Here is a 6,094-nt window from a genome sequence, read left to right as displayed (position 1 = left end):
GTGATTTATGTGAATAGGAATGCAACAGTGTAAACTATTGTTATGTTTGCAGTAAGGAGAAATGGAAGCAAGATATGTTAAAACTGATAACGGAAATGTCGAACCGAGTTCTGTAATCGCAAGTAGTCACTGAAAACAAACAAGCAGCAAAACTGCAACTACTGTTGTCAGCAAAACTGCCACGCACAACACAACCGCGCCTGAATTCTGGGCGGCCAAAGATAAACAAGTTCTTAATTGGCTGGTTACGATAAGAATGAGTCAGCTTGCAGCTGTGAGGTTAAGGACAAGGGGGGAGGGGTATATTACAGACATCGTCTTCCAGAGGCTCTGACCAATTGCAGAACAAAAAAATAAACTAAAATAGTTTTTACCAAATTATGTACCGACTTTTTGGCGTTATTTGGATAAAAAAAGCAAAGTGATTGGTTTTATAAAACGATAACAAGGAGTATAATGATCCGAAAGAACATAGCAAAGCTTTCAACGAGTAAACTTTCCCCCCCCGGATTAGTACCATTTACCATTTAACTTTGCTGCCTTTCGATCTTTTGATCCCAAAAATCAATATAATTCTTCCTTAGATTAAGAGGAACCTATTTACTTAGTTTCAAGTCTGTAGGGAGTTATCACACAGACGAACAGACGAGGATACTTTTTTAAGAAGGATCTGTTCGGGTACTGTTGACACGTTGTATATAAAAGTAGAACATAGCAAAGCTTTCAACGAGTAAACTTCCCCCCCCCCCCCCCGGATTAGTACCATTTACCATTTAACTTTGCTGCCTTTCGATATTTTTGACCCCAAAATCAATATAATTCTTCCTTAGATTAAGAGGAACCTATGTACTTAGTTTCAAGTCTGTAGGTAGTTATCACACAGACGAACAGACGAGGATACTTTTTAAGAAGGATCTGTTCGGGTACTGTTGACACGTTGTATATAAAAGTAGAACATAGCAAAGCTTTCAACGAGTAAACTTCCCCCTCCCCCCCCGGATTAGTACCATTTACCATTTAACTTTGCTGCCTTTCGATATTTTGACCCCAAAATCAATATAATTCTTCCTTAGATTAAGAGGAACCTATGTACTTAGTTTCAAATCTGTAGGTAGTTATCACACAGACGAACAGACGAGGATACTTTTTTAAGAAGGATCTGTTCGGGTACTGTTGACACGTTGTATATAAAAGTAGAACATAGCAAAGCTTTCAACGAGTAAACTTCCCCCTCCCCCCCCCGGATTAGTACCATTTACCATTTAACTTTGCTGCCTTTCGATATTTTGACCCCAAAATCAATATAATTCTTCCTTAGATTAAGAGGAACCTATGTACTTAGTTTCAAGTCTGTAGATAGTTATCACACAGACGAACAGACGAGGATACTTTTTTAAGAAGGATCTGTTCGGGTCCTGTTGTTGACACGTTGTATATAAAGGTAATGCTAAACAACCAAGCAATGTTTAAAAAATCTAAAGTACAAAATAATATTTTAGGTTTCTCGTGTTTTATCACCAACACGCTTTATTCATAATTAAAAAAACCAAATTTAACTTTGTAGACATATTTTAAAAAGTCTGCCATATCCAATTTATAGAATTACAAAGGTCATTTTGTGAGTGCGTTCTTTAGAACTCAAAGAAACATCCTTAACCCCATTGTTTAACAAATATCAATGACAAGCAAGTGTGTACATAGCTAAAATGTTCTAATCTTCTTTAAAGTAAGATAAATATTCAACCCTTTTTAAGCCAACGAATTTGGGTTACTTAAAATTTAAGAAATTAAATTTACCCTCACAATTTGTAATAATAATCACATTGAACACACATAGATAACACATTTTATTTATGAAACATGTTTAATCACTGGGCGAGATAAATTGGGCGCGGACACAGTCTAAAAACTCAGTTGTAGGTAAAAACAATAAACTATCGGCAACATAATATTCTCAATCTAAAATCTTCTTCGCATGTATCTAGATAAGAATACATATTCAACTTTACATTTTTTGTATAATCTGTTTAGCCAATTATTAGAACTTATATTTGGTTGTATAACAAAACTTACTAAATTAGTTAACCATTTAGCTACAATTAATACGTACGTACATTGATTCTCAAGTCTCATAGGCAATATGAAAAATGTACAATTTTATATAACCTATTTATGATTATGCATTTAAAAGAGCTGTTATTGGTTTACTAGACAAAATTCGTTATATCAGTTGACCATTTTCTATAAATGGGTACATTTATTGTCATATAGAGATTTATTCTCGTGACATAAAGAACAGTGAATCACTTGTATGTTGCTTTATATATCTTCTACTTTTATATCCTAGGGGTTCTCTTTAATTTGTGAACACTCCTACTAAAATTTAATGTTGTGTTTATATAAACACTGTGATGTTTAAGAACATTATATATACAGAATTAATTTATAATTTTAAAAGTAAAATGCATATAGTTAATTGTGCTTTTAAGTCCAATTTATTAATTTACACAAAACTTACAATTAGTTGTAGCTGTTAAACAAATTCCATTGTTTATTTTATTTATGAAACTTTTATAAATGGAATCTAAATGAGTTTTTTGAAAAGGAAAGTTTTTCTAAAAGATTGAATCAATATACAAATATGAAGAGATGGTCAATAAATATTGTAAAAGAGAAAAACGTAATCGATCAAATAAGTAAGCTCTAGTCAGAGTGAAAATTAACTGATATATATATATATAGTTATATATATATATAGTTATATATCGCACTCAATATATACTTTTCAACAGGACTAATATAGTTTAGTTGTTTCTGAACATATATTTTTGTTTAAATGTAATTCAAAACAATCCTGAGGTAATTGATAGTCACTAACACATTCCCATGCCTTGATTCACTTTAGATTTAAGTCTAACGATAGGGCCGTGAAGTTGGTGAGTGAGACTTTTTTTATAAGTATCTCTGGAATTTCTCGAATTTATCCCCGATATTTTGTGATATTTTATTGAATAACTTCAACGATTTCAGAAACAACTAAACTATATTAGGCCTGTGTCGAAAATTAAGGGTAAAATGAGACTAAAGTAGAAGTCCTTAGCTTTTCAGTTAACACATTTATGATGTAATAAATAATGGCATTTCACTGTAGTTTATTAAAATCCCAATAAAACAAAAATTAAGACAAAGATAAGCTTATGCACACAACTCTTATGCACTTGTAAAGTGTAACTGACTGACAGATGACTAACAACAAACATACACTATCACATGTTTAAATCTGTATACATGATTATACTTATTTTTCTTGATTTTGAAATGTGATTAGTAAACACATTTTACTATCAGCTGATTAAGCCAAAGGCAGTTTTCAAGACCAGTGGGTCACAGCCTGGAGGGACTTTTGAAATAGGAATAGTCCTGTATGTTAAGCAGGGACCCTGAGATTGTCTATGTAAATTTCAGTACTGTTGGTCCAGTAACTTTTACGTGAGTAACACACAAAATCCCGCAGAGTCACCATTAAATTTGTATATAATAATAATATATATATATATTGAGATGTTAAATTATACTAGATAATTATTGTGAATATAATGTTAATTATAATGATATATTAATCTAGAAACGTTACACAGTGATATGGTTCGCCAAAACATAATCCATTTAGTACTAATTGAAACTAAGATATTAATTAATTACGTATTATAATTACAAATAATTTAGTTAATTGGTGGCGTTTTCTCATTATCTGGCCAATTTAGACTGAAATCATTACCCTTCTCTGATTCTTTGAAAGCCTTTAATGCCCAAGATAATGTTCCATAGAGTCGTATAAAATAATTCAAATAGAAAGAAAAAATGGCAAGAACAGTTATTTTGATAAATGAGGTGTTTTGGACTGTACATGCAAGTCTTAATAGAACAAAATGTTATTCTTCTGATAAAATAATATCCTTTTTCAATGAGAACCATCCCGGCAAACTCGTACAAAAGTCAAATGAACAAAATTATACAATTTGTGTTCTTTAGAAATCCGTCAAATCTATGATGTTTTAATAACTTCAGTTTCATTTTTAAATTATTCTTCCCATTTCGAGTTATAACCCAATAAAAACCTGTAAAAGTGAATTTTTCTCACAACAATTTACTTGCAGTTGACATACTCGTGTGTTTTTAAATAAAATGCTAGGTTAATTTTGAGTGCTAACCATGATAATGTATTATGACATAAAGTTAAAATTTAGTGGTTGTCTTATTTGTTAGCTATTATCAGACTCCTAGTTACAAAATAACCAATCTATAAAAAATTACATAAATTATTAAAATTGTATACAAATTTAATTATAGAGTTTAAGCCAACTTTCATAGTACATAATTTTAGTACTAAAACAACTCCGAGTATTCAACATTTTCAATCATTCCTTTATATTGAGATTCGATTAGTAAGGATTTTGCTTTTCCTGCCATTTTTCCCTGCCAAAAAATATAAGTTCATCCCGTATGAATGTTATTTAAATAAACGTTAAACAGTTAATAAGGGAGGGAGAGACATATTGTAACATTAACTGTTATTATCGTACCAAATTTCAAAACTGAAGTAAATTCTCGTAACTGCCAATTACAATGTAACGGCTTTTCAAATATTTTTTTCAATAAATGTTTAAATTCCAAGCTAAACAAAGTTGGAACATTACCTTTACGCCACCTTCCAGTGTTTACGAGGTGTGGTAAACTGAACAATGACAGATACCGGTAGTATTCACAGCCCGGTACCCGGTGTAGCGAGAGAGTAGTTCACACAGTGGAGTATACCGGTAGACTGATGCTGGTGCCACAGCTCCCAGCTGCCACTGGGCAAGGTCAGCAGCAGCAGCCGTTCGACAACCGTCTGTCTGAACTCCAGACTACTTTCTCCCAGAGTCCCACGCCTTTAGTGCGAAAACCGAGCATTTAGCGAACTTTTGCTCAAAAAAATTTTAACTACTGACAACGTAAAAGTATCAGTAATTTTTTATAACGTACATAGCAAGAAGTCATGTCTTAAATTTACCAAACATACATTATTAGGAGATAGTTTTAACAACAATACGGATAACTATAAGGACAAAGCTTTTACATTGCACTTATATTATGTAATAGCTATGTATTAACAATTGCTTCATGTATTAACAAGTAGCTTATGTAATATTGTTTTGGTTCCTTTTAACAGTAACGGTTTCTCCTCCTTGTGTATTCACTGTAAATGGCTGCATTTGTTTCCATGAAAAATGAAACACAAATTTCAACAACAGGTTCATTTGCTTATATACTGTCTTGTTAGCGAATTCCCTGATCAAACTATAAAGGCATATCATTGGAACTCAATATCGTATTTAAGAATAAGCGGTTTTTTCAAAAGCATAGTTTGTATATTTATACAATATACAGTACAGTACTCTATACGACACACATACACACACACACACACACACACACACACACACACACATACTTTTTATTAAATTTGTATAATTATAATAGCCCAATTTTGATTTCAATAAACACTGAATCACAATAAGTACTTGCTCCGCCGCACTCGAACCCGGATCTCTCACTTGCCAAAACGAGTGCGCTACCATTTCACCACAGAGCCCTTATTTTTTACGATTCAGTTATTTAGTATTTGGCCGTTTCTTTCACATATGTAACCAAACATAAATAACCAAACTAACATATCATCGGAAGACCAAATACCAGTCAAATGACTTTGATTTACATTTTATTATATATGTGTGTTTGTGTGTACACACTGTATGTGTATTTATGCATACGATATTGCATCAAAAATACCTGAAATGTAAAATCCAGTACTTGTATATAGTTTATAATTTTTATATGAAGTATATTTATTTAGAGGAATTGTAGACGTAAATTAAGAGGTTGTATTGGGAAAATGAGTTCTCAAAAGGTGGGGGCAACAGTTAACTTTAAATTACGCCTACGAAATAATAACGGACAAAAATAGTGAAAGGTAACATACAATGGGAAAGCTACTGTAAAAATAATGTGTTAAGCAACAATGGTACAAATAATGTGTTAAGTGATACTGAGT

This window comes from Homalodisca vitripennis, chromosome 1 (assembly GCF_021130785.1).
Source record: "Homalodisca vitripennis isolate AUS2020 chromosome 1, UT_GWSS_2.1, whole genome shotgun sequence".
In the NCBI taxonomy this organism is placed as follows: Eukaryota; Metazoa; Arthropoda; class Insecta; order Hemiptera; family Cicadellidae; genus Homalodisca; species Homalodisca vitripennis.
This window is presented reverse-complemented; position numbering follows the sequence as displayed.